General features: G+C 41.2%; 1 protein-coding gene across 2 annotated transcripts in view; it reads right to left on the minus strand.

Annotated features, from left to right (window-relative positions):
• Positions 1–5,751, minus strand: part of LOC116449627 (cadherin-7) — a 92,685-nt gene extending 86,934 nt beyond the window's left edge. The window contains exon 1 of one of the 2 annotated variants that reach the window (XM_032121338.1): positions 5,616–5,751. The gene's annotated coding sequence lies outside the window, so the exon portion shown is untranslated. Of the gene's footprint in view, positions 1–4,297; positions 4,595–5,615 lie in introns of those variants that run through there. The other variant, XM_032121328.1, reaches the window with a different exon arrangement.
• Positions 5,752–13,133: the final 7,382 nt, after the last annotated feature.

The raw sequence follows: 13,133 nt of genomic DNA on the forward strand, positions 1-13,133 counted from the left end.
CCCATTATTCTCCTCTCACCAAACTGCTTCCATTTTTGATAGTATTGCAAACACTAGTACTGCACAAATATGGACCTCACTGACTCTGAGCAGCCGCCACCTGCTAGTAAATCTTGTTTTAGCTTGGCCAACAATGCACAGTTATCCCATGCTTGTTTTGTTTTTTCTCTACTTTAGTCATTCAGTAAACTCAGACACAGGGTATTGAAATAATTCCAAGGGTGACTATTGCACTGGATCTTGAACCATGATCCCTTAAACAAAGTAGAACCAGCAGGTGAGCCCCCTGACAGCGGGACTGCCCTCACTGAAATATTTATGCTTTGACATTCAATTTTACAATGCCCATTGGAAAGGGTGTTACCTTTAGTGGCAGAGAAAATTCTCCTTGGCTACAAGCCTGCAGCTCCTCTATGTCATACATCCTAAGTATTACAGGAGACTCCTTCACAGGCACAGGCACAGGCACAGGCACAGGCACAGGCACAGGAATGTGATCCTTGAGACAAAAAGGTTTTGAGAAGATAACATGTCTAATTATGGTGTCAATTGCAATGTCTGGTTATCACTCTTTTCATGGAGAGAAAAAAATAAAGGAGTGTGCCTTGGAGCAAGTGAGGTGGGGACCCTGCGATGAAATGAAGCTCTATGAGTCAAGGCAGTACGATGAAACCTATTAACTCCCTGTGCCAGATGACATTACAACTACAGACCACAACCTCCTGCCGCTAACTGGCCTAAATATTCACATGGGAGATCCGTAAATGTAGTGCACATCCTGCAGTCTGCATCTGGTTATCAAGCAAAAAACTATCACTGCTCCAAACATATGGCACTGTTACACTAAACTGGCTCAAATACCCTCTGACTCAGGTGAAAGGACCTGATGAGATGACAAAAAAAATTAGGCACACTGCAATAAATTATATGGCTTAAAAAATGCATAAAGAAAACCAGGCAACAGCTTTTGGTCTTTTACACTGCTCTGCAGTTGCTCATAAGATTGCACATGTCTAGAGTGCTAAATTTTTTGGGTTGTTGGTAGGTTTGTTTTGTTCCCCAAGCAAAATTAACAAAAGAAAGAATTTTTTTTTTTTCCTAATATCATTTTCTCCATGTGAAAGAGCTGTATTGGTTTTTCACCTTGCCATGGTGCATTTGAAAGATCTAAGTTGCTGGGAAGGATTATGCTAATTTGATCAGTTATTGAAAAGAAACACCAGCAGTATTTGTAGATCTGGGACCAATCAAGGCAAATATTTAAATTTCCACAAGCTCAATTTCTGCAGCCTCATTTCAGCTGAAGAACGTCACATAATGCCTAGGGATGACTTTCTTGCAGAACTGCTGAATTCCCAGAGGAGGCACTCCTGCATTACTGCTTAGAGTTAAGCCTGGTTTGACAGGAAGAACCGAAGTAACCATCTATTTTATGCACCCTTCCTCAGCTAGAATTTAATGATTTTCATTGCCACAGGAAAACAATACCCAGAAGTAGCATGAAAGCATACATGAAAAAAAAGTGTGCGATAAACTAAAGGAAAAGGAATGGCTCAAGAAAGGCCTCCATTGAAGAACCGCTGAACACATCAGACACTGAAGCCAATAGACTAAAAACACACACAAAAACTTACTAGACAGCCCATCACTAGGACTGACTCCCAAGCAGTATATTCATCTGTAAACCATTTGAAGTTTAAAATATTTTCGATTTTCATCACATATCGGACTCAATTTGTGAGCTGAATCCCTTTGAGAAAAGGCTTAGCCAGGTTTATAGCAAAGTAGGAATTTAAGCTGGAGTAGAACCATATAAGGTCTTGCATTAGTAATGATTTTCTTCAGTCAAGTCTCTGACTGCTGAAGAAACACAGAAAAATGTGGGCACAACGTGTATGCACACACAGTCATATGTGAAAAGGATAGGCGAAAATCTACATGGATACTGTATACATTCTTCTCATCAGAAAATTCACAGTCAATCTGCAGTTGTACAAATGCTGCACAATTACCCTTTTACATGAAAAAATAAGAATACTTTGCTATTAAATCAATAGCAAATAATCAATAGTACTTTGCTATTAAATCAATGAAAGTAGACTTAAGAGAGTTGTGAGGCTGTCATCTGACTTTTAACACAATTCTAATGACCTACATCAGCCTTTAATTACAGTAAAGTCTCCCATTATAAGGGTGAAATGTTCCTTGATTAAACCTGCAATCTTTAATGGCTTTTTGCAAGAAAATAGGCTATATTACTGAAGTTTGTATTTTCACTCACACTAACTGACACGCATTTCTAACATGCAGTGGTAGCTCAGATTATTACCTTTGATATTTTCCTAATATTCCTGTTAGTTTTAAATCTTTATCAAGTACTCAAACCCTAGATATTGCACATACTTAATATCAAAAGCTGTCAGAGCTAGGCCTTCCCTTACAGTGGATTTTATTTCAATTGTTTTTAAATCTTACTTAGCCTTTCTTCATGACCCTGAAAAAAAAGTGTGTCTAGATGTCTAGATTAGATCCCCTGGTAGTTGCAGGCTGAAAAGCTATAAAATTGTGTACAAGGACTTTAAAAAGGATAGCACATTTGGTCCCTGGATAGTTTTTTGTGTTTGTTAAGTGGGTTTTGTGTTCTTTTTTTCCTCCAAAGATGGTAACACACCCGTTGCACTGAACTAGCTCTAATGAGGCAAAATCGTACGGTTTCCAAACATCCTCACTTCACCTCTGCATCGTTAAAACTGTTATTATATTGCTGAAAGAAAATCAGCATCACTTTACAACTGATCTTTATCTGTTGACCTGTTGTACCTTCAGAAGCTGCATGGTAAGCAAACTTAATTTAGTTATGCAACTTTCATGCTACTGCCCATCTGAACAGCTCTGCACCTGAGATTGCGTAGACCGACCTTTCTCAGAAACAGAGTAAGTACCTAGCTTTCACCAGTAACAATTCCCTGCAAACTCAAATAATGGAACAGACAAACAATTAGTAGATATAATAAAGGTAGGAAAGTAAAGTCATGCATTAGTGCCAAGAAGAGACTGTTTCAGAAACTGGCATGCTCAAGAGTTTGGCTCTTCTATGTATTTATTTATTTGTCCTGGAAAAGCAATTTATTTTCTGCAAAGCTGCACCATCACCTATGTTTCAGCTGAAAAATGGCAAGTCAGTATGTCTTGTTAGAGAGACTATGAAGTATACTCTGCCCTTTAAAGTCTCTGGTTTGACTTGAGCAAGTTATCTATCAGAACGTAAGATTTTATCCTTGCAATGGGAAAAGATTAAAGTATCAGCATTTCAGTTCCCAGAATCAGAGCATATCACTAGTATCCATCTCCCATCCTTTCCTAAATCCCAGGGAAGACATCGTTTGTAGAATCTTGGCTCACCTGAACTACTTCACCTTTTGAAAGCAGTATAAGGCTAAATCGTATCTCAAAAAGGGATATTTTTTTCCTCCATTAGCAACTAGAAGCCTGAGGATCCAGATGACAAACCTCTTGCTACTGGTGTACACAGCCTATTGCAGGAAAGCAGGACATGCCCGTGCGTGGATATGTGGATGGATTGGGGGACAGGGCAGAGGGGGAAGGGTCAGTATCAGCCAAGCACTGCAGAGCTAGCCTTACCAGCTGAATACTAATCAAAGAAATAGCTCCCATAATTTCAATGTTTGCAAACTCTAGAACATCCTTGACACAGAAGGACGAAAGCTCTGGGAAATAACTCAGGAAATTTCCTTGTCTCTAATCTTTTCCACTGTAGCATCACTGCAAGACTTCGAGCCCAAGCAAGACAGCCGCTTTGGCTTGGCAGAAAGGACTGAGACAGGACTTTGGGCTGCCTGCATTTTGCACAAGTCTGTGGTCCTCCCTTCCCCCACCCCACTTCTCCGCTTGTCTGTGAGACTTCTCCAAAGAGTCAAGAGTGATGCTATTGTTCTCGTATTTCTCAGAAGGTGCACAAGCGCCTACAGTCCCAGTGCTCTCACTTTCCACGGTTTCCCCACCACACCTGGTGCTGGGTGCTCCCGCGGCCGGTCCCAGCCGCGCTGCCCGGGCCGTCTCCAGCCCGAGGAACGGGAAACTTAACGGCCGCGGCCGCACCGCCTCCGGCGGCTCCGCAGAGCTGCGGCCCCGCTCCGGGCAGGAGCCGCTCCAGAGCGAGCGGGTGCGGGGGAACAGCACACAACCCTCTCCTGCAACTGCTCCGACCGCCCTCTGCCTACATGGGAGGGGAGGGGGAAGGAAGGCAAGGAAAGGCACAGGTGCAGCCAGCACTTACCTGCTCCCCCTCTCCCTCGGCTGCCAGCGCGGTGAGTGTTTTAATCCCAAGGGCCGACGGTGCCTCCGCGGCGAAGTGCTGGCGGGATGCTCCCCGGCGGGGGGGGGGCGGGCTGCAGGCGGCGGGGCGCCCACCGGGCATGGGGGCTGTGCGCCCGCCCGCGCACTCGCCCGCACCCGCGGAGATGGGAGCGCTGCCGCTGCTCCGCTCCTCCTCCTCCACGGCACGGCGCGGCACAGCACCGCCAGCCGCTGGGCACACGATGGGAGAAGTGGGTGCCGGTGCCAAGCCCAGCTCCGACTGGGTGCGGATCGTGGCTGCGGGAGGAGGAGGAGGAAGAGGAGGGAGGGAAGGAGCGCGGAGGGAGGGAGAAGGCAGAGGAGGTGGAGATGCTGCTCTGGGCAGGGGATATCACGGCTCGGTGGCTGGAGCCGGCTGCCAGCTCCGTCCGAGGGCGCGCGGAGGCGGCACAGGGACTCTTTGTACCTCCCGAAGACCCAGCGGTGGCTATTGAAGAGGGATCCAGGGAGCAGGCAGCCTGCCCGGCCCCACTACCCCCCCGCCTCTTCTCCTCCTCCTCCTCCTTGACAGGATATACAGATGGAGTCCTTTGGATAAAAATCAGGAGCCGGGCTAGGGGGTGGGGCGGGAACCAATCTCTCTCCCTATTTGCATTTGAAATGGTGAGTTGAAGGAGAGACTTCAAGATTTTTTTTTTAAATTTTTTTTTATCTATTTTTTTATTTCTCCCCCCACAACCCACCACGCAATTTGTCCTACAAGCTGCGACTGAGGTTTCGAGGCGTAAAGACAAAGTCACTAAACTGAACTTGCGGAGTCCCCGCTTTAAAGCTTTGCCCTTTCAGCCTGCCCACCCTGCCACTTGTGAAACCCACACTCCCTGCCCCGGCCCGTCCGCCTGCCTGGCTCGGAGCAGCCGCGGACACCGACCCGGGCTGGGCCGGGGTCCCCTCTCCTGGTCCCTGGGCAGGGCACGGAGCCACCACCGACCTTCTCAGGGGAGTTAAACCTCGCAGCCCTGCTGCCCTCTGTCTCCCTAGAGCTGCTGTCACGCCTCCCCGACCACTGTTTATACCGCGGGGTGGTGGTGAGCGGGGAGAAGAGGATTAAAGAAATAAAAAATACGCTGAATAACTAAACCAGGTGCTTTCACAGAATAAAGCGTGGAGAGAGCGGAGTGTGAGCACCGGCAGCGGGAGAAGGCTCAGTGTCGCGCTGGGGCTGGTGCCCGGCAGCACCCACGCACAGCCCCGCAACCCCGGAGCTGCTCGGGGCAGCCGCTCAAGGAAATGAGTACCTGCTTTGTCTGGACCTGGTCCAGCTGGGAAAGCGGCAGCACAAACTTTCTGCCTCATTTCAGCACTGCTGAAGCCGTTTCGGTCTCCAGAACGAAACAGATCTACAACTGAAACGTGATCAGCCAGGAGTCAGCACACCTCCTGAAAAAAAAAAGAAAAGAGGCAGAGGTTCCAAATGTTGACAGAGCTGCTGAACTGACATTTTCCATGGACAAAAATATTTTTAACACGTACTGTTTTTAGAACAATGGACTGTACCAAGGTCAACTGTAAGATGTGCACCTTGGCCAATGTCTTTTGATTTATATTTACCAGAAAAGCACTTTCAACATGATACAAACAAACTAATAATGTGCATATATAATTAATTTTCATTCCTACTATACATTATACTATAAAGTGTGTTGTCAACGCTAATAAAGTAATGTGTGGATAAAGTCACTTCATAAGAAAGAAACAGCAACAAAACAATTGGTTTGGTTCACAAAGGTCTTCTTAAAAATAATTTTAATTTCTGAATTTGTTTGTAGCCTTTGAATACACAAATGCAGCATCCATGACCATTTTAATAAATGTAATATGTAACTGCTATGTGTTCTTTGTCTTTAAGCTTCACTTTCAGACGTGTGATTTCCAATGTCACCCTTCTAATCAGAGGGAGGCAATTCAACATCATGGCATTTGTGAACTGAAGAAGTGGTTTAAAGAGAGCAACTAGAAGCAATCTTCATTCTCCAAGTGGAGTGTCTGAGTGCATGGTTACATCTTAAGATGTATTCAGGCAAGAAAATCCTGAAACATGATTGCACACAGTTGCTTAAGATTGTAATTAAGGATTCGCTTTTCCTTTGTTCTCCTTCCCCCAATCCCTAATTCATCTTTTACAAGTTAATCAAAATAAGACTCTTTGCACTGATCCTTAGAGGACAAGGTTCAAGGACAGATAATCTTTTTTTTCATAATGACATATCGCAAACACCTCTGCTTTATCTTCTTTCAAATTCATTCAGATATGTTACCATGAAAATTTATCTTTTACTACTTAATTCAGTAGCTATGACTTCAATGATGAAAATAGAACAGTTAAAAACAGAGAAAAAAACCTTTTTTGCAAATAGGATGATATAAAAAAAGAATCTACAAGAGGTCATGAGCTTCATAAACTTCAGCTAAGATCCTCAAAATTTTTCTTTGCTCTTCAGGTTCAAAATAGGGACTAAATAGTCAGTTAAATCATTATAAAGGAAGGACTTTTTCTTATTAATTTTGATTCTGATCCAAATATTACTAATGGAGAAATGGAATAGTCAATTATCACCCAATTAAAAAGCTTTTATGTGTAGACCTTCACAGAGTATTTCATGATGTTCTTCCTAGCTTAACAGACCTCTCTCAAGGATGTGCTTTATGTTCCAAAAATCTAGTCTCTCAAGCAAAACCTTTCATTAAACCATGTGTCAGTGAAAACATTGGAACTTATTTTTACTCTGTTGAAAATAGGATAGATATTTTTGTCTTATTATTTTTCTAAATGCTTATGTTGTCGTATCAAAATAAAATGTATGAAACCCTTTGACTTTCATGGGAGAGAAACAGTGACTCCAAGCAAAATGTGTGACTAAGCAGACCAATTTAATTTCATTGCACAGGCAGAATAAAATATAAAGAAGTAATTATTCTTAGTCACTTTTGGCAATCTACCATGTTTAGTAACATAAGAAAATGTATATTTTTTTAATACAATTTGTTCTTGACTATCTTGATTGTGGGTTCTTGCCAATGAGTCAGTCCTTTCCAATGCATTGACTGGATCATTTTGGCAGGAATTCATACCTACAGCACTGCTGTATTTCTTTCTAATATGTTTTGTAGTGCATTTACTCATCCTGAGAGGTACAAGTGTACCACTTCCGGAGGAAAGTCTATGGTTTATACAAACAAACCTTGGACCATGCTAGATTCTCTCTTATGTAGGTGCTGTGGAGGCATAACTGCAGGCATCAGAGTGCATTGGTTCTGCCACCTTTCCCATCTTTTGACTTCTGAAACTGTCAGGGATGCCTCTTCACAGTACAAGTTACATTGCTGTTCTATATAGTGGATCCATAGGTAGATTTAGGACCACAAAACCTGAAACCACATTTCCTGAAGCATGCTATTAAATGCTTCTTAGACAATGAGAGCTTTAGTGGCCACCGCTTATGGAGGATTTTGAGCTGAAGCGCAAAATGAAAATGTTTAATGGTTGTATTCAGTCCCCTGAGCCTCTGTCTCTCGATATTAACATTTCTGTCTGTACACTCATACACATTCTGAAAAAGAGCAATGTCAGGTAACTGCTACCTGGGTCCCGGTAATTCACTGTGTAGGAAGAAACAACTTCCATTATGCGCTCAGCAATAGCTTGTAGAGCTCCTTCAATATGAAAATGTCTTATGCTCAGAGGCAAAATGCTAACTTTTCTTAAAAATGTATGTGGATATCAGTCTTTCATAAAGCAAGCAGTTTAGTATCTTTTTTAAAGAAAAACACTTCTCAACACCATTATCACATGGTTTCCCTATAAAGGTACTAATGGCTCTGCATGTTACTCTTAGCCAGGGGCTTCAGCTGTCCAGAAATAATTCTTACAAGTGGCTACAATTCTGATGTGAATACCTTACTTTCTGTATCACAGGGAAAGTCACTGTCCTTTGCTGTGGTTACACTAGCTCTGATTCCAGTCTAGAACTGAGCATTGTTTTTCTTCAGTCTTCTTTTTTTCTCATTTCTACAAATAGCAGAAGGCAAAAAAAAAAGCCTATTGAAATTGAAGACATTCACAGACTTTAACAAGATACTCAGAAGAGGGATGGCTCTGCCTTTCTGTGTCCTCACAGTTATGGTTTAATTCCCTATTTAAACTTTGAGATTTTTGAGACAGTTACATTGTTGTCTATATTCCAAGAGTTTTTTTCACCCAGTGTAGAACCACAGTAATTATGGGCACCTGCCTAACAATAACAAGTTCAACAACCTATTCTTTAGAATATATTTTGCAGAATATCCTCTAAAGATATGTCAGCCAAAATTACATAATATATGAACTAAATTATAATAGTGGTGATTCAGTTGGGGAATTTATGAGGTCTCTTCATGTATACACAACCACCCATTCTGCTTAGGAAGTGTTACCTTATCAATTCAACATTACCACCATGGCTCCGCTCCATCTGTCCCTCTTTGGTTCCTCTGTATCTTCCCTTGAGTTTCCACAATCTTTTGATGACATATTTGGTCCACATAAACTGGCAAATCTGAGTAACTGATATATTTGCAAGAGTGGTATTCTTCAAAAGTAAATCTAGTTAATCCATGGCAATGTAACTCTAAAAGTAATAAGAAGTTACAGTGCCTGAGGTAATAAAAGTGAATGCAGTTAAAAATGGAGTTTATGTTGTCAGGAAGAACAGAGAAAAGCGACAGAGGGAGTTGTAGAAAAGGAACTTGTAAAGTTAAGGAACTTTAAATTGAAAGTGGGCTTGTTTAATCATAAAGAAGCTGCAAAATTAAAAGATTCTACCATTGAGGGTAATTTATTAGTCACACACCAGTAAGAACAGCACAAGAATAAATCAACTGAAAAACAACAACACAGAAAGAATTTTGAAAATGTCAGAGGACGATGGTGGCAAATGGAAGGTAGGCTGTCAGAAGACTGAAAAGAGAAATGGAGAATTTCATTATGGCCACATAGGAATGGGCTATTTGTACAAGCAAGGATAGATGGCTTAAGAAATCCTTAAGACCAGAATGGAGGCTGTGTGGCTAGGCTCCAGATGCTATTCATCATATTATAAGTGGATGTACCAAGCTGGCCAGCACTGAGATATAATAGAGAGTGACAAAGCTGGCAGTGTGGTGCAGTGAGTGCTCTGCAAGAAGTATGGATTACCAATAAAGGAATAAAAAATAATCAGCAGCAGACCAAAAACAATGCTGATAATAAAAATATTGAAATTATTTTACAACATTAGAATTAAATTTAAAAAAAGGAGGCCTAGGAATAAGAGATAGGAAATGAGATATTATAAGAGGATTAAAAGGGAGGCAGAATCATTAAAAAACCTCTTTTTTCTGTTTCATTCAAGAATGTTGTCTAAACAAAAAATGATCAAAAATGCAGTCAGGGAAGGAGCACAGGAGAATCCAGTTTCTGAGAAGAGCATGCAAAATGCCAACTACTTATATATCCTTGGACCTGCACTAACATTGCAATGGTGCTAAGTCAAACAGTAACTCTCTATCAGATGTCACATAGCTGCTTTTATGAGCATCTCTTGATGAACACAATCATTCAGATTGTGTTCGAAAAAGCACGTGGGTCTTAGATTGATGCTTCATGCCAGCAAGATCTTGCTGGTGGAGAAGAAGCATCACTGTCATAATCAGCAATCCTCTTTTTTGATGTATGCTAAAAAAAAAAAAAAAAAGAGTTTAGATGCATTTCTGCTGAATATTAAGATAAATTCTGCCAGACATTCATACTGTGGCATAAGTGATGTAATTTTTTCAGAGGAACTGTGATAGAGAATGAAAACATTTGTCTGATCCAATGAAAAGCTATACACAGGAAGTCCAATTGACTTCAGGGTGTTTTGCACGCTTCAGGGAGAATGCCACTGTGTAGCATCCGCCCGAAAATCTGCAGCTACGTTACTCGTGAAAAATGGCAACTTATACACAGTCAAACCAGTAACTGCCCATACGTAGCAGGATGTCTATCTTCAGATCAGACCCTAAATTCTGCATCAACTACACAAAATTAATATGAATAACACCTCCACTGACCTCTAAACCCAAACCAGATTTCATTGTTCCAGTGTAATTTGTCAAGACAAGCTTGAACATTTGCACAAACAAAATCGGCGATTACAGCTGCAATTTTAGAAGTCTTTTCTGAATAAATGGTCCAAATTATGTATACTTCTGCATCATAACTGGTATTCAAGATGCTTATAACCTTCCCTGTGTGAAAACTTAATTAAGTAAGCAACTTTCTTATTATCATTTGTAGGTTTTTCCCGACCACAGCAAAAATTAGACAAGCACTCTCTCTTTCAGAAAACCCCCCCCAAAACTGAAGACAAAAGCAAGGCAAAAAATCCCCAACAATCCCAAAACACATTTTCAAAATGTACAATCTGAGTATTATAAACACAAGGAACACTACAAGCAAGGAGCACGCTGGTGACCCTTCCTTTTCCCCTTCAAGCAATCCAACTTTCCAAGTCTCAATGTTAAACAAAATGCTAATCTCCTATACCTGAATATTTATGGAGAAAGAATTCTACACCAGCATGTAAGCAGTTGTATACGAAGCAAATGGAAATGTCTTCTAAGTGAGTTAGAGAAAAAATGTCACTATCTTCATCATCCTGAACTGCCCACTCTCAAAATTATCTGGTGTGAGTGCTGAAGGAGACATAATTTCATATGTCAATTTCCCACCCAGCCAATGTATCCATCAAATTTTTTATTCCTTAGGAATGACAACTTAGACATTACTTTTATAGTTAAAATATTAAAAACCTTATAAATCCCTTAATCCTATCCAGCTTCTACCTCTTCTTGGGGTAGAGTCTGCATTCATTAAAATCAGTGGGAAAACATTGTTTAGTCAATGAGAAAAAAATAAGTTTTATGAAAAACCTAAGTTATTGTTGGTTTGAAAACTAGCTCAGAACATGGAGCACAGCATTTTGTCCCACTCCTACAGAAGGTGATGGAAATCTTTGCAACTCCCAAATGGTGGAAATGAAGATGCAAGTCCCAACACATTACACCAATCGTTATGCTGCAAGAATAAAACCAGAGCTTGAGCAGTCCTTATTTCCTTGTACTTCTACCCATGGCTGTATGTATAAGGGAAAAAAAGGGGCTGAGGGCAGATGAAAGAAAACAGCAGCTCTGTGGAACTGGCTTCCTCCCACACTTAGCAGGTTAATAATGCCCTAGCACCAGAAGTAATTCATTCAATCTCCTTCACTCTTTTATTGTATTTCCTCCAATCTGGCGTTTGGAGACATCGGCGCTGGTCACTGGAATGTTGTGTCTAATCACTCATCAACACTGGCCTTGATGTTACCAACCCTGCAAGCCTTGGTTTTTCAAAAGTACGGCTTTTGTTTTCCTCTGACTCACTGAAGTTTGTCATTTCTGTTGGGAACTTTCTGGGACAAGGGGGTTTTTAGGTCAATCATGGGACACAGAGCACAAGCACCCTGCTCTCAGTGTGAAGTACTACCATACAGATATATACTAATAATTTACTACACATGTGAATATAACACACAATCAGTCAGTTACTTTAAGGCATCCCATGTCAGGAAGCTTGTGGTCATCCATAGATATTCATCTTGCTTTGAACTTAATGATTGTGGTCTGATCAAAACAAAATTCAGTAAAACTGGAGGTTCCACAGGATCTGTTCTTGAGGATTCTAGCAATATCTTTTGTGCCTACAGATGTATACTTTTATCAAGCTTTATTGCTAATATATGTAATTCAATAACTCTACTACACTTCCTCTGAGTAGCTTTTATTTAATTTACTGTGATTATCCTCAAAATAGGGGAAGGCTGATAAGAATGACTCCATGTATGGGATGCAATATACATCCTCTGTCTCAAGGCCAACAAAAGAATAGGTGCCTTTTGAGCAGCAGATGCCTGCAGGAGGATAATATACCCACCAGTTACTCAGCTGCTTCATCTGTCATTTTTATGAAGGCATGTCATGGTTGGACAGAGCAAAATTGCCTGTGAAAAGCTATGTGAGGAAAAAAGGGAGAGAGAAACAGGTAACTGCCTCTTCCTAAGTGCTGGATGAAATTAATGTTTATGGGGGAGGGGGGGAGAGCACACAGGAAAACAAACATAAGAAATAAGTTTGTAAAATATATCTTCGTACAATATCAGTCATCTCAATAGTGCTAAAGTGCTGCAGTTGCTCCACTGCTATTACTAGTTAACTTAAAAAGATAAACTGATGTGAAAATTAGAAAGTAACAGATGTAAAGCAGTCTTAAGCATAAATTCCTTCACACTTCTTATTAACTGTGGTTAAGATTTTAGTTGTCAAAAACCCTTTCTTTCAGACAATAAAAGCAAAGAAAGGAAAATTTGACTGTTCTTCAGTGTTGTAAGCCCACTGAACTCTAATTTGCTGAAGATTTGTTTTCTGACACTTTCACCAGAAAAGGCGAGAGTGGGGGAGGGAGTGGAGAAGTATTTCTCCAAAAGCATTCTGACCCACAAAAAGACCCAACTGTATGTGTTGGGAAACATGTCCAAACACTTCTCTATTTAAGTCTTTCTTCTCTTTCAGTAAAGTGTCAGTAGTTCTTTGAATAGCTATTGGCCTTGGCCAAGACCCTAGTGAAAGGCAACAGATGTTGCTAAGATTGTACCCAGGCTATCCTCTATCCTGTTTCATTTCTGAAAGAGAAAAAGAGAGAAAGGGAGAAGAAAACTTGC

This window comes from Corvus moneduloides, chromosome 1 (assembly GCF_009650955.1).
Source record: "Corvus moneduloides isolate bCorMon1 chromosome 1, bCorMon1.pri, whole genome shotgun sequence".
Classification (NCBI taxonomy): Eukaryota; Metazoa; Chordata; class Aves; order Passeriformes; family Corvidae; genus Corvus; species Corvus moneduloides.